Source organism: Lathyrus oleraceus, chromosome 4, assembly GCF_024323335.1.
Source record: "Lathyrus oleraceus cultivar Zhongwan6 chromosome 4, CAAS_Psat_ZW6_1.0, whole genome shotgun sequence".
Lineage (NCBI taxonomy): Eukaryota > Viridiplantae > Streptophyta > Magnoliopsida > Fabales > Fabaceae > Lathyrus > Lathyrus oleraceus.
In genome coordinates, this window is record NC_066582.1 from 479014425 (window position 1) to 479040376 (window position 25952).

A 25952-nucleotide genomic window follows, 5' to 3' on the forward strand; every position below is an offset into this window, starting at 1 on the left:
TACTCTTGATGAAAAGTCATACCTTGCACAATAAACTTAAAGAAAACAAAACATATTTTGCTATTTGATTAGTAGTTAAGCAATGAACATATAAACACAAAAGTAAAACACCAACAAAGAGGTGCTTGATGATCTTTGCAAAAGCAAAACCCAAAGATGAGAGGGAGAGGGACCAAGAGGTGACCTTGTTTGTGTGCAAGGATGTCAATGGTATGTGGGATCTTAGGGTTAAAATTTAGGGTATGACAGCTAAGGAACCTTACAACAATTGGGTAAAAGAAAGGTTCCGAAATATCAAGCTACCATACAACTATGAGGTCCCTCTTCCAACCCATGTTCTTGAGCCCACACATGTGCCTATCCAAAAAGCAGAAAGGTTGAAGGCCATTATCACTAATCTAGAAAAAGAAATAAGGAGCTTCAGGCGAACCTTCATCGGGTCACTAAGGAAAATAATAAGTCGAAATGGGAGCTCGGGCGAAAGAAAAAATAACTCGTAGAAAATAAGGAAAATGTTAAGAACGAAGATTATAAAAGGAAAAGGGTTAAAGAGGGCTTGGATCAAGCTGACCATTGTTTGGATATCAGTAAAGCCTAGTTAAAGTGAGCTGAGAGGGACTATCAAGAAAAAGAGCAATGGTGGAGGCTTGATATGAAGGAAAATAAAGAAATGAGAGAAGCACTTGAGGCTCAGATACAAGACCTCAGTATTTCTCTCCAGAGCTCAGAAGCCCAAGTGGAGCGAGAGCGCTGCCACACGGAGAGGGCTTTTGCTGCTTCTTGAGTTACACCAAAGAATTAGGAAGAGAAGTGCCAAGAGGAAGAAAACGCCCAAGAGTGGGCACAACATTGGAAGAATAGATTTGACTCCTTGCAGGGGGAAAGCTTAGATTGGTTGAATGAAATGGAGAACATGAATGAGAACTTGGATACCTACGAGGACATTATCCGCTTTCTGCAAACACACATAGATGAATATCATGAAAAGTTCACCAGTCTGGTGGAGTTCTGTAATTGGCTAACCAGGGACATGCCTTGGAAGCTAACAGATGCGCTAAAATACCTAGACAAAAACAACACCCACCCTTCAGTTATCATCTTTATTTTGTTCTATGAAGACTTAATGCAGAGGTTCAAGGGAGAATTGAAAGAGCTCAAGGGACGAAAGTCCGTAGTTTGACTCTTGTTTTGTACTTTTCTTTATTTCTGAAGAATTTTGTACTTGATCCTAGTATCTTGCTTTGAATTGAATGAATGAGATTTTGACTTCCTTACACCAACTTTGGTCCCTTTATTTTTCTGTTATCATGATCTCTTTAAATGCTTGTTAATAACAAATCTAAAATGGTTTTCTAAAAATGAAAATAAACATAAATATAAAAACATTTTCACCATCCGCATACATTAAATGTGAATCATGCATTTCATTTCTCAAACATAAACTCATTTTATCTCTCTCTCTCTATCTCTCTCTTTATCTATCTATCTATCTATCTATCTATCTATATATATATATATATATATATATATATATATATATATATATATATATATATTATATATATATATATATATATATATATATATATATATATATATATATATATGTAATTTATTTATGTACTTTAAATTTTGACTTTTTTTTTTAATTTTTAAAATGATGTTTTATTATGAATCTAACAATTTACTTCTATACACTTATATTTTATAAAAAAACTCTTATTTCTTATTAATATATTCCTACTCTGAATTTAAAAAAAAAACACATGTACCAGTATGGTATCCACCCCAAATACCATATCCATAACTATACATTACAGCCTAAAATCAATCCTATATCCGCAATGAGTCTGACTGAGTCAAGCTATAGAAATTAAGGTTCTAAAATTCCCAACAATCGTGTAGCATATAGTTACAAAACAAACCTACGCCAAATGTTGAAAAATCTCTATCGAACGAAGAAAACGACATTGAGGGAAAAAAATTGTATGACTGCATGATTGTAGAAAAGTCGTAAGAAATTTTATGTGAGAGTCATAGTCGAATTTGTATGGATTCAATGTTGTACTTTGATTGATAGCATGAGCATGTTTGGTTTTATTATTATATGATAATTTGAAATAACATAATATTGCATGTTTGATATTCAGACACGTCTACATGAGTTGAATATTTTTAAATGGCTGCTTGATTTGGATCACAAATTTAGAAAAGTTTAGATTTGTTTATTTGAAATTGAATTTATTCATTTACATAAGTTTTGTAACACAATTTATAATATTTTATTAAAACAATTTATGATATTTTTTAAAAAATATTTTTAAATTAATTTTATTTTTTATTATAAACTAATTTAGAGAAACTTATCAATAAATACTTATTTTAATAAATATTTGGGATATGTTACAAATAAGTTATTTATCCTAACATGTTCTTACAATACATTATAGTTATGAGTTATTGTTTAGATTGAAGATAGCAAAAGAGGGAGAAGAAGATTTTATACCTGGCAGTGAAGATAGAATTCCAGTAAGAACTAAATTCTCCAATCTTTAAAATATCAAGTAGTATCGTCCAATCTTTTCTAGCTAAATTTCAAGTAATATTTTAAAATTCCTAGCTAAACCAAAATTAAAATGTAGCAAAATATCCGACTTTAGTTATGTTTCTCAACTATATAGCTACAAATTCGCTCAATAATATCACAGTAAATATCAAGCTAAATAAGATTAGTTAAAATTATATTATAATTATTTTTTTATCAAAACTAAAATTAATTAGACTAACTTATAAAAAATATTTTTTAAAATATCATAATTATAATTAAGCATTGATTTAAATAAACAAAATTAAAATTTTAAAAATTATTAATAGAATTTTTTCATTTAAACTTATATTATTAAAATGAGAACACAATGAAAAATCAATTTCATAATTTATAATAGCACTTTTTGTAATTACATAAAAATCAAATTACAAAGATGCAAACAAAGAAAAATTGTTATTGCCAAACCAGCCGTTGAACTGAATCTTCACAAAAGCACATAAGACAGAAACAAGAAGAAAAAAAAGTTATAGATGATTTCTCAAAATTTGAATCATTAACTACTGAAAGAGTATAATTTCACCTGAAAGTTGGTGATGCATTTCAGCATATACCTAAAAAGATCACCCAAGTATAATTTTATTTGATTAAATTATGACAATAGCATGTGCAAGTTCTTTCTTTCTTTTTCTGTATGAATTAAGATGATGGAAAAGATTGAAGACTACAATGATACATTACAACAAAATTTAAGAACATCCTTTTTAAGTTTTAGAGTGTCTTTGGGTAAAACATTTTGATGAGAGAAAATAATTTTTTTAAGGAATATAAAATGATTTGACTAAAATATATTGTTTGGATAAAAAAATATGGAGAATTGTTAAAATGATGTAAATTTAAGAAATATTTGATTCAAATTAAAATTAAGGAATTTCAAATGATATCAAAATGTAAAGAATTTGAAAATGTTCATTCACTATATATGTGAATGCTAAATTATTTATTATTAATTTTTTTAATTTATTCAAGATGGTTCTCAAATTTTATGAAAATTTCAAATTTATTCTCAAAACTTTCAAAAAAAATTATAAATAAGTCCTTACAAAATAATTTGTCCAAAAATTTTAAAATTTATGAAAATGACCTTACAAATTTAATAATAAATTATTCTAATACTTCATCCAAACAAAATAATTTAAAAATTAATGATATTCAATTGAATCACCTGAATTATTATTTTTTTGACCAAATTTGAATGGCTTAAAAGTTTGAATTCTTTAAAAAATTTCAACTACTTCATCCAAATACACTCTTAAAATTAATGATAATAAAGGCATTTCCATCATGATACGAGTACCTGAACAATTTCTAAGAGATATAGAACAGCGGAAAGAATTTGTCTCCAATGAAAATATGAAGACTAATTTAGACACACTAAACAAAACCACCCATTCTTCATTTTCTACCACATAACGATAATCCCTCCGGTAATTAAAAATCTATCTCCTAATGATAGACAACCTGTCTGCAAGTCCAATCTTTGTCCCTACATTGCCTGAGTATTTTTTGTTTAATTATACACTAAATCATATAATTGTATGTAATGAATTACTTGACTTCTTTCACAATTAAACGGATCAATAAAAAAGCTCACATTCTCATCTCGAATACATATACTAATGATTTTGAGCACAAGAAAGAGATGTGTCTGAATTGCATTTAAACCGCACAATGATAGGCTTCTTCCGGTGCACAAGACTAGCCCTATCTGACTTGATAGCATCCTCAGCTTTCCTCACCCTAAATGGTTTAGCAAAAGGACGTGGATCCCATAGTATTTTTGGGTACTGTGATTCTAGGGTTTAGAAATATCATTAAAATTGATATCTAGAAGATAAAGTCTATATAAGCCCTTGATATAAACGAAGGGATTAATATATTATGACATAGATATCTAAGTATAGTTAATTATGTTTGTTATTATCATACTTAAAAATTTTCTCTCCCCTTTTCATTTTTCATCTGACTTTTGTTTTTGATTCATCTGCATTCTCTTAGTTATCCAAATCATTCATTCACAATTGCACCTATTTTCTTTTTAAAATATCATTGATTCAAAGGTTTGCTATTTATGATATAAAATGTTAGATTATGAATAATGCATGGGCAAGGGCTACATGATGCTATTGCTAATCAATTCTATGTTTAAGTGTGCTACATCTTGATTGCTTAGAAACTACAACCTTGAGATTCATCCGAAATAAACCTTGATTCTTTGTACAATCTTAGGATGGCATCATGGAATAGATTATTGTGAAAGACATTGTTAAAACTTGACTTTTGATGATATGTTCCTATAAGGTGACATTTAGTGATTACTGATGATCATTGATTGGTTTATATTATGACATTCAAAGTCAAGTTTCTTTCAGAGGTAATTCAATTTCAAATGATCATTTCCTCAGTTTTGGAGGGAAAGCTTTGTTGTTTGGGATTCAAAATCCTTTTTCATTTCAAGATTTCCAATTACATTACATCAGATGTTTCATTATAATATTCAAGATCCAAGTTACAAACTTTGCACAAATTACTAAATTGGGACCTATAGTTAATTCTCGTAAACTATAGACTTTTTTTTCAACCAGTTGACCAAAGTCAATTGTCTAATCCTAAACCTAAATCCCTCATTTTATTCATCCTAAAGACATGTCAACTTTGTGCATTCTTGGACTTCAAGGTTCCTCCATATGTCTTGTCTTGTTCATCTCTTCGTGATCCACATCTTCGATCCATGTCAAGCCCTGCAATACACCATACACAGTCATAACTCGTTCTCACATACATAAACAATGCATCCATAACAAGCGGGACACAAAACACAACAAGTTTCATGAAAAGAAGTACTGATATATGTGATACATCTAGTAGCTAATATTATGTGAAAGTAGAGGTGTACTCAAAAGCATACACCACATTCTTCAACCATTACCAAGCCTTATGCTCAACATGATTCCGCCATTGAAGATAATTCAAATGGAGAGCCTGTTCATGATCAAGGAATTGATACTTCAGTTGACACGCATGCGGCTGAACCCTGAAAACTCATTACAAAGAGGGCCTAAATTTCTCACCTTTGATTTGGTCCTGGTTAAGGCTCTAGCTTTATGCTCATTTCATGTGTTTGATTTGCTAACTGCAACATAGAAGTTACTGCATACAGGAAAAATAATTAATCTCGGACCAAAAACTCAATGCAACTCAACATTATAAGCTAATTCACTTAGTCTTCAAATAGCTAATCACAACATACACTAAAGACAATTAATTAGAAAACTAATAGTTTGTTTCAGCAGGATACACTAACATCACCAATTAAAACAAGTCAAGCAGGCCAAACACTTTTACCATTTCACTAACATCAAACTCACTCTAATAGCTTCAAACTAATCTAACTGAATCCTAACTAACATTTAACCAATTGTAACAAAGATACTAACAGAGACTTCACCTCTAACTAATTTCTACACAAAGCAATTAACAGAGTTAACTGCCCTAACCAATCTACCCGAGCTACCCGAAGTACTTACAAGCTCAAGCCCTATAAATTCAACAATCACTGCAAATTTAAGGGGTGTTTCAACCACCATGTTCACCAATCTCTCAGCAACTGCTAAATTCATCTTCTCCCTCACTACAAAGCTATTTCATCCTCCTAGGGCGAATTGTAGAGCGGGGCTTAGCTTTAGTTGCAGCAAGCTTCAAGGTGAAGCTTGCTTAACCATGGAGAATGAGAGAGCTTTGTAGTGAGGGAAAAGATGAATTTAGCTTTTGCAGAGAAATTGGTGAACGTGATGGTTAAATACCCCTTGAATTTGCAGTGATTGTTGAATTTATATGGCTTGAGCTTGTAACTACTTTGGGTACCTCAGGTAGAATGGTCAGGGTTGTTAACTTTGTTAGTTGCTCTATGTAGAAATTAGTTAGAGGTGAAGGCTCTGTTAGTATCTCGATTACAATCAGTTAAATGTTAGTTAGAATTCAATTAGATTAGTTTGAAGCTATTAGAGTGAGTTTGATGTTAGTGAAATGGTGAAAGTGTTTGTCCTGCTTGACTTGTTATAATTAGTAATGTTAGTGTATCCTGTTGAAACAAACTGTTAGTTTTCTAATTAATTATCTTTAGTGTATGTTGTGATTAAATAAGGGAAGACTAAGGGAATTAGCTTATATTATTGAGTTGCATTGAATTTATGGTCTGAGATTAATTGTTTTTCCTATATGCAGTAACTTCTATGTTGAAGTTAGCAAATCAAACACATGAAATGAGCACAAAGATGGAGCATTAACCAGGACCAAATCAAAGGTGATAAATTTAGGGCCTCTTTGTAATGAGTTTTCAGGGTTCAACCGCATGCGTGTCAGCTGAAATATCAATTCCTTGATCATGAACAGGCTCTCCATTTGAATTATCTTCAATGGCAGAATCATGTTGAGCATAAGGCTTGGTAATGGTTGAAGAATGTGGTGTATGCTTTTGAGTACACCTCTACTTTCACATAATATTAGCTACTAGATGTATCACATATATCAGTACTTCTATTCATGAAACTTGTTGTGTTTTGTGTCCCGCTTGTTATGGATGCATTGTTTATGTATGTGAGAACGAGTTATGACTGAGTATGGTGTATTGCAGGGCTTGACATGGATCGAAGATGTGGATCACGAAGAGATGAACCAGACAAAGCATATGGAGGAACCTCGAAGTCCAAAATGCACAAAGTTGATATCTCTTGAGGATGAAGAATATGAGGGAATTAAGTTTAGGATTAGACAATTGACTTTGGTCAATTGGTTGATAAAAAAGTCAACAGTTGACCAAAGTCAACTATAGGTCCCAATTTTGAAATTTGTGTAAAGTTTGTAACTTGGATCTTGAATGTTGTAATGAAACATCTGATGTAATGTAATTGGAAATTTTGAAATGAAAAAGGATTTTGAATGGTATGTGTAACTTGAATCTGAAGAAACAAATCTTTCCCTCCAAAACTGAGCAAATGATCATTTGAAAATGAATTACCTCTGAAAGAAACCTGACTTTGTATGAATTCCATAATATGAAACAATCAATGATCATTAGTAATCACTAAATGTCACTTATAGGAACATGATCACCAAAAGTCAAGTTTTAACAATGCCTTTCACAATTACCTATTCCATGATGCCATCCCAAGATTGTTCCAAGAATTAGGGTTTCTTCCAGATGGACATCAATCTTGTGGTGTCCAAGCAATCAATATGTAGCACAATTAACCATAGACTTGATTAGCAATTGCATCATGAAGCCCTTGCCCATCCATTATTCATAATCCAATGCTTTACATCATAAATATAAAACCTTTAAATCAATGATGTTTTAAAAGGAAAATAGGTGCAATTGTGAATGAATGACCTAGATAACTAAGAGGATGCAGATGAATCAGAAACAAAAGTCAGATGAAAAGTGAAAATGAGGGGGGGGGGGGGATTTTAGGTTATGACAGTTATGACATTGATATATAACAAATTGAGATTTGAGATCATATATACATCCTATCATACATATACACATGTGCGTGTTAATTAGAAACTACAATGCTCACCAAGGTGTGAGATTAACATGATGTTCTACCGCTTTCAAGTGAAAATGAGGTATCTGGTGAACGAGGGTCATTGAACTTGAGTCCCAACCGAATGTATATGAAGCTACGGTATGAATTGGTGGAAACTCATAAAGTTCGAGCGTGTTAAAATTAATTTTTGCAATTCAAGTGTTTTAACCGATTAACAAGGGGTGTAACCGGTTACTGTAATGGAAACTTCACTTCTGAGTTGCAGAAAAACGAAAAAATTTGAAGCTGTAACCGATTAACCTCAGACGTTAACCAATTACCATTGAATGTAGTTTATTTTTGATGTCAGATGTAACCGGTTAACCAAATGGTATAATTGGTTACAGGGTTGAGTTTTGTATTTTTTTCTGTTAGGTAGTTGTTTGTTTTGGATCCCAATCGGTTTGTAAGACTTGTATAAATGTGTTGGACTCATTCTCATCCAAAGTTTAATGCAATACTAATTTTTAACCTTAATTCTCTCTCTCTCTCTCTCTCTCTCTCTCTCTCTCTCTCTCTCTCAATTTTTCTCTTTCATATCCATATTCCAATTCTCTCCATCATTGTTCACTAGTCTTGTAGTTCAAAATTCCAACATTTAACATCAAGATCCTGGTTCAGATCCATAAACACCTAGTGTGCAACATGAATTCTCTCTCCCATGAAAGAATCCATGCAAACCTACTTGTCCTTGATGCAATGAATTACGAAAAATAGCGCAAGAAAATGAAAGTGTTGTATGGCTACCAATATGTTCTTGAAGTAATCAAGAACGAGGTGAATCCCCTTGTCCAAGGTGCAATGGATGCACCACAAGCAACACATAAGGAAGAGAAGAAGAAATATTTCAAGGTGCTATTTTTTATCCATCAATCTGTGAATGGTGATAACTTTGAGAAAGTTGGTGATTGTGAATCGTCAAAGCAGACGTGGGAGATCTTAGAGAAGGCTTATGCAGGGGATGGCAAGGAGAAGACAATGATGTTACAAACTCACAAGCTTCATCTCAAATTGATTCAAATGGAAGAAAAGGAGACAATCAACAATTTCACAACAAAGGGGTGAGAGCAACTGCAACAAAAATGGTGGTTAAGGAAACTTTAGAGGTGAAAAGAAGAGGTTTGACAAAAGCAAGGAGCAATGCTTTAAGTGTCAAAGGTTCAATCATTTTGCAAAAGAGTGCAATGCAAACAAGAAGGAACCTCAAGGAGATGAAGTCAAGGTTGCGAGACAAGAGTTTGATGAAGAGAATACACTCTTGGTGATGATCATGGAAGGCGAATGCAGCAACAACAACAATTCAAGGAATACTGCAAAATTGAGATGTAAATGGTTACATGATATGGTTAACCGCTTACATGCAGAAGAAAAATACATGATGAGTATGAAAGGAGTTCAATGCAGCGAGGAATGGTATTTGGACTCAGTTTCTTCAACTCATATGACAGGGAGGAAGGATTGGTTTGTTAAAATAAATGTGCCATGAAGAACAAAGTGAAGTTCGCTGATGAAACCTCTCTAACGGTCGATGGGATCAGTGATGTTTTGATCATGAGAAGGGATGGTGGATATTCCTTGATCAAAGGTGTTTTGTACATTCTAGGAATCAAATGTAGTCTTCTAAGTATTGGCCAATTACTTGAGAAGGATTACAAGATTCACATGGAAAACAAAGGGCTGCGCGTTATGGATGCAAAAGGAGTTTTGATTCTTAAAGCGCCTATGGTTTCCAATATAACCTTCAAGGTAGAGCGGAAGGTTATGGAGAATAGATGTCTTACTATGGAGGTAAGTCAAGAAGAGTGGATATGGCATTATCATCTTAGGCATCTCAATTTTTGAGATCTTCAAAGACTTGCAAAAGAATAGAATGGAAACTGGGCTGCCATTGATCAACATACTGGCTGAAATTTGTGAAGATTGTGTGCAAGCGAAGCAACATAAGGGTAAGTTCAACAAGGATGCAAGTTGTAGAACCAATAATCACCTTGAGGTGGTGTATTCGGATGCATGTGGACCGATGCAAGTATATTCCATTGGTGGAAATAGGTATTATGTCACATTCACTGACGATCATAGTAGAAAACTATGGACATATATAATCAAGATAAAATATGAGGTATTTGAAGTGTGTAATAAGTTCAAGTTCATGGTTGAGAGGAAAAGTGGTCACAAACTCAAAGTGCTCAAAATGAATGGTGGATACGAATATGTCCCAAAAGACTTTGAGATGTTTTGTGATTGTTGAAAGACAGTTTTTAAGTGTCGGGTTTTGTTATCGTATCCACAGAGATTGTAAGATATCGTTGCCGTTCAATGGTTGAATTAATCTTAACTTAAAGTAACACTAGGGTTTTGGGTTTTAATCAAGTTATATTGCATACAAAGTAATTAATTGCGGTAAAAGTTACGTTTTGATTAATATGAGAAATATTGTCAAAGTTAGGTTTCAATGATTACATTTGCTTTGCATGTTTTTGCACGGTCAACAATATTATAAACTCCTTTAGATGATAAATAATTTCACAAAGTCCTCTCAATGCGTTTCTCTCGAACACCCATTGTGAGTTTTGTCATTTTGATCCATTGTTTCTCTCGAACACAATCTATCAAAAAGACAACGTTTTGGTTCAACCTTATGGTGAACAAAATCATTCGTTACTATCTCTAGCTAACAAACAAGTTTGGATGAAAACCTAGGTCAAGAATCGGTAAACATCTCTCGATCAAATACCAACACAAAGAGTTTTAAATAGAAACAAAGTTTTCATCATATATTTACCGTTAAAGAGTTTACATATGAGGATCCTTACATTTACACACAAAGCTTGGAAATCACCTACATCTAACCTTGACAAATGGAGACTTAGCTACTCATTTTCATGGTAGCTTGGTCGGCAAGTAAGAAAAGAGGGTTGATCAACATCCAAGTCGAATGATCGAAGTTGGATGGGAATCCACCTTCTTTTTGTGGAAGATGGTTGCTAGATGAAGAGAAATGAATTTAGGGCATAAAAAATCCCTCCAAACAATGCTGTAAAAATATCTAAGAGAGAGTACAAAAAGTGGAAAAGTTGGTAAAAAGTGGTATGGGCACAAAAGGTGGCACCTGCTACTTATAGACAAGTGCAGAACTGTCACGTTCGCTAGGCGAGCAGAATGGCTCGCCTAGCGAAGGCCAAAAATGGGCACAAAATGCCCCTGCGCCCAGAGAAAACTGGGCCTGTGGAACTGTCATGTTCGCCTAGCGAACAGACCTTCGCCTAGCGAAGAACTCGCTTCAACCTTCGCCCCAGCGAGGTTGAAAGGTTTTGCTACTGGAATGCTCGCTGGGGACTCGCTAGAGCCTCGCCTAGCGAGCTAGTGCTGGCTGCTCATTTCACCAAAACAGACTGAATTCGCTGCCACTTCGCCTTCAGTTCGCCTAGCGAATTAATTAACCAATTTACTGGAGCCTTTCGCCAGGAGCTCGCCTAGCGAAGGTTTTGCTTCGCCACATCCTCGCCTAGCGAGCTGGCAGAAAGAATGCTTGTTTGCTTTGGTTCCTTTGCCAATTTTGTTGTGTCTTCATTATCAATTAATTCATGCCTTTCCTGCACAATAACACACACATCAAAGGCACCAAGCTTGTTTATCAATGTAATGCATTCCATGTAAAATGAATGTGGTTTTGGCAATTTTAGCAAGGCAAAAGAGTGAAAGATGCCCACATATGATAGCTCAAATAAGCACTTTTGGGCATCTAACAACTCTCCCCAACTAGATTCTTGCTTGTCCTCAAGCAAAGTATGCCTCTTGAAAGACAAGAGGATTTGCTTTTAAGAAAACGGATTCTCCGAAGTTGGATAAACGGCTCAAACACAAGCGAAATCCGCAAATACACGTTTCCAACGGTTTTGAATAAAATAATACCTAGGAACTAAAACTTAAGTAGCAATGCAAAATATTTATCTATCTGCAACAATACTATTCTGAATGAATCACCCTATCTCTCCTCTTCGAATAAGGATTGAAGATTTAACGCGTTTGCAACCGCGGGAATAATCTCACTCTCTAACAAATAATGAAGAAATCAAACAGATTCATACAATGTCTAACAATTATAAGTTGTACTGTGGAAACAAAAAGATCACTAAGGGCTTTTCGGTTGAAGCTTGGTCGGGTTAACAAACAAGGGTCATTTCTAAGGCCATTGAAACGAAAGTGCCGATGCAAAAGAGACATTCACAGTAATATTCACACTACTCGACTTTGTTTCCTTTGTTTCTTATTTGTAACCTTCACAACACATATTCCACAACTCAATTCTTATTTTTCACTACTATTTTTTTTTCTTCCAAGCAAGCATTCATTTTTTTTTTTCATTCTTTCTATTTTTGTTCTTTTCTTTCACATCAAATATACAAAACAGATGTTTATTTTCTACATTTTCTATACATATATTTTTCTATGCTTGCTCGGTTTTTCTTTTCATTTTCAAAAGCTGTGGTACTTACCAATTCTTTTTCGTTCTCCCCAACTTATTTCTTCCACAACCTAAGTGAATGCTCTTACCTTTTTACGGCAAAAGAACAATAATCAATAATTTCCGGGTTGTAAAAAAAAAGATTTTTGAGATCTCGCTTTATTTCAAGCCGAGATTCAACTGTTCAGGCTCAAAGGGGTTAACAAATACTCTCTCTGCTCACAGGTAAGTTGTTTTTGGATGTAGTTGTGCTCGAAAGAAAACAAGTGCCTTGATCATTTCTAATTGCTTCCACAATTTCACAATAATAACAGACAAATAATGAATCAAATGAATCAACAAAACTTATTAGACTCCAGCATTTAAGTGTACAATGGAGGTTTCCTCACCATATATGGTTCTAAGTTCTAGATGAAACATTCATTCAATTATGTTGCAAAAAGACAATATTCTATTTACCAAAAAGAGTAAAGTTCCTAATGCATTCTAAAATTCTAGCCGACGGTAACCATGTACCTTAGCTTCATTCACTTGTTATTCTTATCATTGCCATCCAAGCTCGGATGCACCTTCATTGGGTACTTCTTGAGGAGCAACCAATCTAGAAGGGTTTGCCACTCATTCAACCAAAATTTTATTAAACACACAAAATTAACAACAAACATAAATAATATTAACTGAAAAATAAAATTTTGTTCGTGGGGGACAAAACACCCCAATAGTACAACCCATGGTCAAAATACAAAATTCAAAAGTACCAATAAAAATGCCATAATAAAAAAAACTGAAATACAAAAAACAAAAACTTAACCCACAAAGGGCTCAAGACTCCTCCTCACTACCGGCCTCAGAACCGGTCGCCTCATCATCATCCTCATCATCATCATCAGCTCCCACCCCCTCAGAATAGACTGGCACGTCCACGGGCCAATTTGCATTCGTCAGAAACTGCTCCCGTGTCATCAAAGCATGTGCACCACTACCCTGCAGCTGCAAACGCTGCATCGAGTCGTGCATGTCAATCATAGCCCTCTGCGATGCTGCCATCCATTGGAAATTGTATTCACACGCAGCCCGCAGGTATGGATCGACCCTGGGAGTAGAAGCACTAGGACCATCAGAAACCCTAGTGCTACCTGAGGCTGCACTGCTGCCGGTGGCCTTAGCTCTGCAGTATTTTGCCACATACCGGTCATCAATAGGAGCCGGGATCCTAACCTGACCCCGAGACGGAAGTCGCACTCGTGCCTTAATGCACAGGCTCATAATCAAACACGGGAATGCAAGGGGGCAATTCACCCGAGCCCCCGACTTCAGTCCGCTCTCTATTACCGTCTTCAGCTCATTGGCAATGATCCTCGCCACATCAATCTCAACATTGGCGAGGATGGAATGTACTAAGTGTGCCACTGGGATCGGCACAGTAGATGTGTGGGATTTGGGTTGTATGTTGGTCAAAACCAGAAGAAGAATCAGCTGAGCCATGGGAGTCATGTCCTCCCGATGATATCTCATAGGAACCCCAGATGGGTTCGGCTCAACTGATTTCCCTGGTAGAAGCAGGGCGGCTGTAATTGCTGGGATATCCTTGTGCAGCCGGAGGTCAATATGGTACTGGTCTCTTTCATCAGCACCCAGCTGAAGCGGCTCCCCGAGGATTTGGTTGATTGTATCCCTGTCAAAAGGAACTGGCCGACCGGCCACTCTAGAGACCCAAGTGAAGGGCTCATCATCATCAGGCAATGCGTTAGCGTAGAACTCCCGCACTGTAGCGATGTCATAGTGTTCCAAGGGATTTATCAACCTATCCCATTTCTTTGTATCAATCAACCCGGCAAAACTCCGATACGTGCCCTGTGGGTTGATCAGAAACCGCTTCTCAGGCAAAATGTTTCGCTTCTCCAAAGCGATGTACCGTGCCGCTTGTTTCGGGCCCACAAACTTGTCGTGGTCGAATTGGATTGGCACGGTTCGTGAAGTAGTTGCCGCTCCCTTTCTTTTCTTGCCAGCACTAGCTCTTGACTCCATTAATGTTGGGGTGCCTCCCAACTAGCGCTTGTTTAACGTCGGCTAAGCTCGACGGTGCGATGCTCACAGAGGAGCATCGAGCGGCTGAGCACAACTCTCGCGATCCACATGACCGCCGAGATACACTTTCAATCGTTGGCCGTTCACGGTCCAACTGTCTTTCTCGTCCATGTCTTCAATGATAACGGCCCCGTACTCTTTTACTTCTTTCACCCGAAATGGCCCGGACCATTTCGATTTCAACTTCCCGGGAAACAACTTCAACCGGGAGTTGAACAATAAGACCAATTGTCTGGGCACGAATTCTTTGGTTCGGATCTTTTTGTCATGATACTTCTTGGCTTTTTCCTTGTACAACCAACTTGAGTGGTATGCGGCATTGCGCATCTCCTCCAACTCAAGTAGTTGTACTTTCCTTTTTTCACCGGCCGACTCATTCTCAAAATTTAAAAATTTGAGGGCCCACAAGGCCTTGTGCTCCAATTCAACCGGCAAATGGCAAGTTTTACCAAATACCAATTGAAAGGGAGTTAGGCCAATTGGAGCTTTAAAGGCCGTACGGTAGGCCCATAATGCTTCGTCCAATTTTTGGGACCACTCCTTTTTCGAGTTAGACACGGTTTTCTCGAGGATTCTCTTAATCTCACGATTAGAGACCTCGGCTTGGCCATTAGCCTGAGGGTGGTACGGAGTTGTCACCCTATGCGATACACCATAATGTTTTAAAATTGTTTCCAAAGGTGCATTACAAAAGTGTGACCCTCCGTCACTTATCAACACTCGGGGTGTTCCAAAACGGGAAAAGATGTTTTTCTTTAAAAATTTTATCACCGTTTTGGCATCCGCCCGAGGTGAGGCAATCGCCTCAACCCACTTAGAGACATAATCAACAGCTACAAGCATGTACTCATTCCCGTAAGAGGGTGGGAAAGGTCCAACAAAATCTATGCCCCAACAATCGAACACTTCCACTTCTTGGATATTTTGGAGAGGCATCTCATCTCTCTTACCTATCCCACCACTTCTTTGGCAACTGTCACAACTTTGCGCATGGGTATGTGCGTCTTTAAAAATAGTTGGCCAATAAAATCCCGATTGAAGAATTTTAGTGGCCGTTCTAACCCCATTATAATGACCGCCATAAGGCGAGTTGTGACAATGCCAAAGGATGCTCTGGGCTTCATCACCAGTTACGCATCTCCTTAACAGGTTATCGCTACCCAACTTAAACAAGTATGGGTCGTCCCAAACATAATACTTCGCATCCGAAAGGAACTTCCTCTTTTGGTTCGAAGTTAGATCGGCCGGCACACAACCACTAGCCTTGTGGTTTGCAAAGTCTGCAAACCACGGCCTAACTTGAACCTTAAACAATTTTTCATCAGGAAATTCTTCCCGGATTTCCTTTTCAGATGCGGTAACCTCGACATTCACCAAGCGGGATAAATGATCCGCTACCAAGTTTTCCGACCCCTTCTTGTCTTTAATTTCGACATCGAATTCTTGTAACAAGAGGATCCAACGGATGAGCCTTTGCTTCGAATCCGGCTTGGTCAGCAGATATTTAATCGCCGCGTGGTCGGTGTACACCACGACTTTAGACCCTATAAGATAGGACCTAAACTTTTCTAGCGCATACACTATTGCGAGTAGTTCTTTTTCCGTTGTGGCATAATTTATTTGAGCCTCGTTAAGAACCTTACTCGCATAATGTATAGCATGAAAAGTTTTGTCCTTTCTTTGGCCAAGTACCGCTCCAACGGCATAGTCACTCGCGTCACACATTAATTCAAAATTTTCATTCCAATCGGGAGCGACTATTATTGGAGCGGTAACCAATTTTTCTTTTAAAACCTCGAAAGCTTGCAAACAATCGTCGGTGAAGAGAAATACCTGATCTTTGGCGAGTAAATTGCTCAAAGGTTTAGCCACCTTTGAGAAGTCCTTGATGAAGCGCCGGTAGAACCCCGCGTGCCCCAAAAAACTACGGATGCCCTTCACATTGACCGGAGGGGGTAATTTTTCAATTACATCAACCTTAGCTCTATCCACTTCAAGCCCCCTTTTAGAGACTTTGTGGCCTAGCACAATCCCCTCGGTCACCATAAAGTGACACTTTTCCCAATTTAGCACCAAATTAGTCTTCACACACCTTTCCAACACCGTCTTCAAATTTGCCAAGCATAGACTAAACGTCCCACCAAACACCGAGAAGTCATCCATGAAGACTTCCATTGTTTTCTCTATTAGATCGGCAAAAATAGCTTGGACACATCGTTGGAATGTCGCCGGCGCATTGCAAAGCCCAAAAGGCATTTTTCTGTATGCGAACACTCCAAACGGACACGTGAAAGCCGTCTTCTCATGATCAACCGGGTCAACCGCAATTTGGTTGTACCCGGAGTAGCCGTCTAAAAAACAGTAGTATTGTTGGCCCGATAGTCTTTCAAGCATTTGATCCATAAATGGGAGTGGAAAATGGTCCTTACGAGTCGCGGTATTCAACCGTCTATAATCTATACACATTCTCCATCCCGTGGCAACTTTAGTCGGGATCAATTCGTCTTTGTCATTACGGATTACGGTCATTCCACCCTTCTTCGGAACCACGTGCACGGGACTAACCCACGGACTATCCGAGATCGGGTAAATCATTCCCGCATCCAAAAGCTTCACCACTTCCTTTCTTACAACCTCTTTCATCGTAGGATTTAAGCGGCGTTGTGGTTGAGCCACCGGCTTGAAATCCTCCTCCATCAAAATCTTGTGCATACAATAGGATGGACTAATTCCTTTAAGATCGGAAAGAGTCCAACCCATAGCTTCTTGATTGGTTTTGAGCACAATGATTAGACGGGCTTCTTCTTCAATTGTCAAAAGGTTGCTTATGATAACCGGCTTGTCCTCGGTATCATCAAGGAATACATATTTCAACGTCGAAGGTAACTCTTTTAATTCAATTGACGCTTTCTCGTCAATTACCTCCTTCTTCAAATTTTCTTCCTCTACTTCCCACGGTTGTAGGTCTTCCAAGCTATCAAGTTCCTTCAAGCATTCCTCAAGAGCTAGCTCCTCTTCAACAGTGAAAACCTCCAATGAGTCGTCGAGAGCTAACTCCATAGGAGATATCTCGTGAATATGCTTTGAAACTTCCATAATAGCGTCTTTGATCACATCGATTCGAAAGCTATCATGTCTATCCTTGGAATGCTTCATCGCCTCGAATAGATCAAAGGTGACCTCCTCATTTTGAACACGCACCTTCATTAAACCGTCATCAACATCAATCATCATTCTTGCGGTCTTCATGAATGGTCGGCCCAATATGAGCGGAGCATCATCATCTTCCTCCATATCAATTACAATGAAATCCACCGGGAAGAAGAATTTGTCGACCTTCACCAACACATCTTGGGCTACGCCATGAGGATGGGTCGTCGACTTATCCGCCAATTGTAATGTCATTCGGATGGACTTAATCTCGATGTTGCCAAGCCTCTTGATAATTGACAAAGGTATAAGATTTATGCTCGACCCCAAGTCAATAAGTCCCTTTCCGACATACACATCACCAATTTTAACCGGCAATGTAACTCTTCCCGGATCAACCTCTTTCTTAGGAAGTGTCCTTTGAATGATGGCACTACAGCTCGCATCAAGGACGATGGTCTCCGGTTCCGTATACCTCCGCTTTTTGGTTAGTATGTCCTTCATGAACTTGGCATACTTTGGCATTTGTTCCAAAGCTTCAGCAAACGGAATGTTTATTTGTAATTGCTTAAAAATATCCATGAACCGGGCGTAATGCCGTTCATTCTCCCTTTTTGACGGGGCATGAGGGTAAGGAAGGTTTTGGACAGGAGTAGCGCTCACTACCTCCTTCCCTTTCGCTATTCTAGCGTTTTTCCATCTCGGCTTCTTCACTACCTCCCTTATTACCTCATCATTTTTATTCTCCTCAATCTCCACATTTTTTTCATTTTCAACTTCACCATTATTTTTATTCTTTTCAACTACTTCCTCATCACTCCACACTCCTACTTCACCATCAACATTTTCTTCCACTATTTCCTCCTCAATCTCCTTCTCTTTCTCTCTTTTTTCACTCGCCATTCTTTTTTCGTTTTCACTACCCAACTCCCTTCCACTTCTCGTCACAATCGCCTTACAATGCTCCTTCGGATTTGTTTGCGTATTGGCCGAGAAAGAAGGACCGGTTTGTTGTTCAGCTAGTTGCTTGGCAAGTTGCCCCACTTGAGTTTCAAGATTTTTTATGGCCGCGTCATTACTCTTTTGATTGGCCATTGACATTTGCATGAATTGCGTCAATGTCTCTTCCAATTTAGAATTGACTACCGGCGGTTGTTGAGATTGATACGGATTTTGGGGAGGATTTTGACGGCTAGAAGAACCACCTCCATAACCTTGGTTATGATAATAGTTGCTTCTAGGTTGGAACCCTTGGTTCCCTTGGAATTGTTGTTGTTGTTGTTGTTGTTGAGGGTGCGGTTGATAAGGTTGTTGTTGTCTTGGTTGATAGTCCCGTTGATTGGCCATATAGTTCACTTCGTCAAAGCCAGGAGGTGGACAGAATCCGGTGTCATGTTCACCTTTACAAAGTTCACAACAAGCTATTTGTTTAGCTTTTGACGGTTCTCTTAACTCTTTGATTTGTTGCGTTAAAAGTTCCACTTGTTGTGAGATGAGCTTGTTTTGGGCAAGTATGGCATCATTCGTCCCTAACTCAAGCACTCCCGCCTTCTTCAAAGAATTTCCACGATTTTGACTTTGAAGATCATTCAAAGCCATACGGTTGATAATGTTGGTGGCTTCTTCGGCACTCTTTGACATCAACGAGCCACCCGAGGTGGCATCCAACAACGTCTTACAGTTTGGTTGAAGTCCATTTCGGAAGATATGGATTTGAGTTAATTCATCAAATCCATGCCCTTTACATTTCCTTAGCATGGACTTGAATCTCTCCCACGCTTCATTCAACGATTCACTGGTTCCTTGAGAAAACACCGAGATGGCCGTCTTTGATTCCATGAATCGGTTATGAGAGAAAAATCTTTCAATGAATTTCTCCTCTAACACATTCCAATCTGTCATTACGGCAGGTGTTTGATCGAGATACCAATCCTTTGCTTTACCTAGCAAAGCGTGAGGAAATAAACGTCTGAACAACGGAAGCTCCTGAGCCTGATCCACTCCGGCAGCCAATGCTATCTCATAGAATTTTGTGAGAAAAGCAAATGGGTCTTCATGGTCCATTCCGGTGAATGGACTCCCATACAATAAATTCAGAGTTCCCGTCTTCATCTCAGCTTGCCTTCCAGTTTGGTTGGCAAACTGAGCGGTGTTCCTTGGACTGTTGATACATGGAGTAGAGATCGGTGGTGGTGGTTGTGGCTCCATGTTTGGTACGAATGGGTGTGGATTTGTGGTTGAAGAACTTTCTCCTTGCTCTTGGCGTTGCCTAGCCTGTTGCCTCCTACGTCTTGTTTTGCTATTGAGCCTCCTTGCGGTTCTCTCGATCTCAGGATCAAAAAGAAGTTCGTCCACAGGGATTTTCCCTCGCATAAAACGTAAGCTGCACACTAAACCAAACGAATTACAAGCACAAGTCAAAAATTCACAAGCTAAAACTTAAACAACCAATGCGATGCTCGCAATATCAATTTACAATCCCCGGCAACGGCGCCATTTTGTTGAAAGACAGTTTTTAAGTGTCGGGTTTTGTTATCGTATCCACAGAGATTGTAAGATATCGCTGCCGTTCAATGGTTGAATTAATCTTAACTTAAAGTAACACTAGGGTTTTGGGTTTTAATCAAGTTATATTGCATACAAAGTAATTAATTGCGGTAAAAGTTACGTTTTGATTAATATGAGAAATATTGTCAAAGTTAGGTTTCAATGATTACATTTGCTTTGCATGTTTTTGCACGGTCAACAATATTATAAACTCCTTTAGATGATAAATAATTTCACAAAGTCCTCTCAATGCGTTTCTCTCGAACACCCATTGTGAGTTTTGTCATTTTGATCCATTGTTTCTCTCGAACACAATCTATCAAAAAGACAACGTTTTGGTTCAACCTTATGGTGAACAAAATCATTCGTTACTATCTCTAGCTAACAAACAAGTTTGGATGAAAACCTAGGTCAAGAATCGGTAAACATCTCTCGATCAAATACCAACACAAAGAGTTTTAAATAGAAACAAAGTTTTCATCATATATTTACCGTTAAAGAGTTTACATATGAGGATCCTTACATTTACACACAAAGCTTGGAAATCACCTACATCTAACCTTGACAAATGGAGACTTAGCTACTCATTTTCATGGTAGCTTGGTCGGCAAGTAAGAAAAGAGGGTTGATCAACATCCAAGTCGAATGATCGAAGTTGGATGGGAATCCACCTTCTTTTTGTGGAAGATGGTTGCTAGATGAAGAGAAATGAATTTAGGGCATAAAAAATCCCTCCAAACAATGCTGTAAAAATATCTAAGAGAGAGTACAAAAAGTGGAAAAGTTGGTAAAAAGTGGTATGGGCACAAAAGGTGGCACCTGCTACTTATAGACAAGTGCAGAACTGTCACGTTCGCTAGGCGAGCAGAATGGCTCGCCTAGCGAAGGCCAAAAATGGGCACAAAATGCCCCTGCGCCCAGAGAAAACTGGGCCTGTGGAACTGTCATGTTCGCCTAGCGAACAGACCTTCGCCTAGCGAAGAACTCGCTTCAACCTTCGCCCCAGCGAGGTTGAAAGGTTTTGCTACTGGAATGCTCGCTGGGGACTCGCTAGAGCCTCGCCTAGCGAGCTAGTGCTGGCTGCTCATTTCACCAAAACAGACTGAATTCGCTGCCACTTCGCCTTCAGTTCGCCTAGCGAATTAATTAACCAATTTACTGGAGCCTTTCGCCAGGAGCTCGCCTAGCGAAGGTTTTGCTTCGCCACATCCTCGCCTAGCGAGCTGGCAGAAAGAATGCTTGTTTGCTTTGGTTCCTTTGCCAATTTTGTTGTGTCTTCATTATCAATTAATTCATGCCTTTCCTGCACAATAACACACACATCAAAGGCACCAAGCTTGTTTATCAATGTAATGCATTCCATGTAAAATGAATGTGGTTTTGGCAATTTTAGCAAGGCAAAAGAGTGAAAGATGCCCACATATGATAGCTCAAATAAGCACTTTTGGGCATCTAACAGTGATCAAGAAGGGATTGTACATGAGGTAGTACCACCTTATACACCACTACAGAATGGTGTTCCTGAAAGGAAGAATCGATCGATGATGAACATGGTGAGAAGCATGTTAAAGGGGAAGAACTTCTCGAGTTATGAGGAGAAGTGGTATCCACGACTGCCTATTAGTTGAATATGTGTCCAACAAAGAAGCTTGAGAAGGTACACCGGAGGAAGCATGGTCGGGATTCAAACCGAATATGAATCATTTGAGAGTTTTTAGATATGTAACGTATCTACGTGTTCTAGGACAACTAAGAAAGAAGCTGGATGATAAGGGAGAAGTGATAATACTTGTAGGGTATCACTCTACCGGTGGTTACAAGTTATTTGATGTAGAAGAGGAGGGTTGTGATCAATCGAGACATCATTGTTGATGAAATCAAGTAGTTGCTGCAGCTTGTAACTAGTTACGTAAAAGCTGTAATCGGTTACAACTTTGAAAATTCAAATTCTGCAGAAACGGAAAAAATAGAAACTCCTGTTGCCGAAGCCCGAATTGAAGACAATGTTAGAAAATTAACAAGGCGGAGAGGTTTTCCGGAAAGATTCTAAGATTGTGAGTTGTTTTGAGACAATGAAGTCAATCGCGATGGTCATTTTTTCCATTTTTCACTTATGGTTGAATCCGAACTCGTTAAAGCGGAATAGGCTTTAAGTGATCCAAAGTTGATTTGTGGTATGAAGGAGGAGCTGGAATACATTGAGAAGAAAAATACTTGGGAGTTGGTTGATTTATCGGATGGAAAGATGCCAATTGGTGTGAAATGGACGTTCAAAGTGAAGGCAAATCCCAAGGGTGAAATAATCAAGTATAAGGCTTGATTGTGTTGCAGCGCAAAAATTTCTGAGCATAAGGAATGCTCGAAATATAAACAAAACAGAGTTGCCACCGAAATTATTTATTCCCAAAGAGGGAAAGGAAAAATATCGATAAAACCCGCGAAAAACAAAAATAAATGATTGTCGCAACCAGATCGGGTTTGGGAGTCGGTTATGCAAGGGGAAGGTATTAACACCTCTCACATCCGTTGTACTCAACATGACCCATTTAGTTAGTTTCATGAAAAAGTGTTAGCGTGATATTGGCTTGCGATCTTTTACTTATTGAGCGAGAAAAAGAAAGAAAGGAAAATGGTTTTTAGGGTTTTTAATTATTATGGTGCCTGACAAGATTTCAAAATCCCGCTCATACGTATCTCCAGGCTACGTAGTTATCACTTGCAAAGAACTAATATTTTGATTGCTTTTAAGGAGTGATCCTTTAGACATATTGAGTGACTAAACATTTGCTTGTTGCTCGCTCTTGGAGGCGGAAACCTTTGTTTGTTTCACGTCGATATGGATAAAGTATACTCATTTCTGAAAATGTTTTCGGAGTCGCGCAAGGGCGGAAAACAAGTTTGATTGGTTAAGTTGCTTTTGTATGGACCAGGTAATCGCTGGAGCAAGGTGTACACCGAGGGTTCATTTACCCAAAGATTCTAGAGAAATGTGCATTTCTCGGTCCTTCGTCGTCCACTTATGAAGGTTCGATCTTTGCGGAAGGTGAGTTAACATTTGAGCAGAGGTGTGCATCAAGCGCGAGTTCACTCGAGATTCACATGGATGTGCTTCCATTGTCCATTTATTCCAAGTTTAGTTAATGTGTTTTTGAAAGACCAATAGTCGTTTGGAATCTAGTGTGCTCCAAATGCTCGACTATTAAGGGGTCTAAAGAGATGTGCATCTCTCGGTCCTTCGTCTTACAAATTTTATTACGAAAAAGGTTTTGCTTCAACGACTTGACGTTTGATCAATCATTACAAGTTTATTATGAAAAGAGTTTGAATTAAGAGGTAGATGTACTTGACGTTGGATCAAACACTCGCGTTGGATTCAATTGGAATTTGATTTTGGAAAAGGATCGACGCTGGATCGAGCGTTATTTTTGTTCTTTTCTGAAAGTGGTTGTTTGTACGCTAATATTGAATTAATAATGAACTAATGTAATAAGAACAAAAGTAAAGGAAAACAATAAAATTATTACACGTCATGGGAATGGGGGTATATTTTGTCGAATGGGGATATAATAAAGCGATTAAAATACAAGCCCATTAAACAAACAAATGTAAACAAAAAAAGAGCTCATTGTAAGAAGGCTCAAGAGAAAGTCAAGGGATCATAAATAAACCAAAATTTAAGTACTAAATTTCTCTAAGCTAACTTAAGATGGATTCATGTAGGAATCAGTCTATAAGAAGCCGAGCAAAAAATGATATTACAAAGTCGAATGTGCAATGCAATAAGAAATTCGACAACTAAAGAAACTATATACAACAATCGCAACGATAAAATAAATCGAACTTAAAGTAATGAATTTTGCAATAAGATAACTTAAGGTGAATTTATGTAAGAATCACTCTATAAGAAATGGAGCCAAAAAATATATGCATCTAATCGATTTTCGGAAGCTAAATTGGATTTGAACTCCGAAATCGCAACACAATGAAAAATCTAACAACTCGATAAATTATATAAAACATTTACAGTGGAAAAATACCAAACTTAAAAATAATGAATTTAGAAATAAACTAACTTAAGGTGAATTCATCTAGGAATCACTCTATAAGAAAATGAGTCAAAAAGATCTATGCGTCCAAGTAATTTTCGGAAGTTAAATTGAATTTTAAACTCCGAAATTACAATACAATAATAAATAAAACAACTGCAACCAAAATAATATTATATTACAAACCAAAACCCAATAAATCGAAATGAAAATGGCAGCAACTCATAACTAGTTTTACAAGAGCAACAAAACCATAAAATAAAGTGGTGCAAATGGCAAATAGGGTGTATGAATTAATGGGAAAATAAAAACAAACATTGCACAGAGCCCATCCAAAACCTAATCTAAAAACAACAACATGGTAATTAATAAAGCTAAACATATATATAAGTAAAAAATTACACAACTCCCACAAAGAGGGAGTGAGGCGGCAGATCCAATGAAAAAGACTGAGAGATCATGAAGCTTTAAATTCTTTTTAATAAAAAATCTAGTTTGATCTTGACACATGGAAGGGGGAAAGAAAGAAATAAGAAAAAAAGCTATACTACCTCTCTCACGTGGCTTTCCATCCTTCTCTAAAACAAAATAAATAATAACAAGGTAAACAGAAGAATTCCCAAATGCTCAACTCTCTCTCTCTCTATATATAACCATTCCAAACAAAAAGTAAGCCTCCTCTTAGTTCTTTTTATTAAAAAAAAGACAAATCTCTCAAATTGATACGTCTAGAGCATATCTACTCCGCAAGCTGATTTATATAAATCATGATCACTCGAATTATTATTTAGATGAACGAGAAACTGAGAGGTATGTGGAGTTATACAAGAAGCCATCCAAATAGATGAGACTTTGCCCTTAGATAAGACATAAACAGTTAATACTACCACTAATGAAAACCGAATCACAACTTGTCTAATTCTCATGTTAAGTGTTAATTAACATCTAGTTAAAAAATGGAAGATAATAGAACTATTAAATTACCCTGTTGAGAGTAAGAACTGTGTTCCTTCTCTTTTTGTGCAGCAATGTGAAGAAAACAAAGAATCCAAAAATGGTTTTTAAAAATGGACCCTGCCTCCGTGGAACTCAATCCTCCAGAAACAAGTGAGTGAACCGTGACAAAGTTTGATAGAAGAAAAGTACTATAATAATAATAATAATACACTGTATTTAAATCGGAAAACTAAATCTGCAACATTAGTATTTAATTAATTTATCATTAATAATATTCTTGAAAAAACAAAATACCTTTTTAAATTGCTTATACACTTGACTAATTTGAATGGGATTTTTGAAACAAAACCCCGTGAGCAATTAGTCATAACATCAAAGGTGGTGCTGTGATAAAAAAACATGAGGCAACTGGAGCTCCAGAATGGAGCAGAGAAGTAAAAGATTGAGTACCTGCCATCGGAATGGGTAGATTAGATGACAAATGGCCTCTTATGCAAGAGTTAGAA

At 37.3% G+C, this 25952-nt stretch overlaps 2 long non-coding RNA genes across 2 annotated transcripts; one reads left to right on the forward strand and one right to left on the reverse strand.

The window, feature by feature from the left end:
• Positions 1 to 4993: 4993 nt before the first annotated feature.
• Positions 4994 to 6065, reverse strand: LOC127076321 (uncharacterized). The gene is made up of 4 exons (XR_007786798.1): positions 5951 to 6065; positions 5677 to 5755; positions 5535 to 5587; positions 4994 to 5346 (listed from the first exon to the last, which is right to left on the reverse strand). It is a non-coding gene; the product is annotated as an uncharacterized LOC127076321 (long non-coding RNA).
• Positions 6066 to 6195: 130 nt separating this feature from the next.
• On the forward strand, positions 6196 to 7549 carry LOC127076320 (uncharacterized). Its single transcript, XR_007786797.1, has 3 exons — positions 6196 to 6474; positions 6830 to 6908; positions 7239 to 7549. It is a non-coding gene; the product is annotated as an uncharacterized LOC127076320 (long non-coding RNA).
• The last annotated feature ends 18403 nt before the right edge of the window (positions 7550 to 25952 follow it).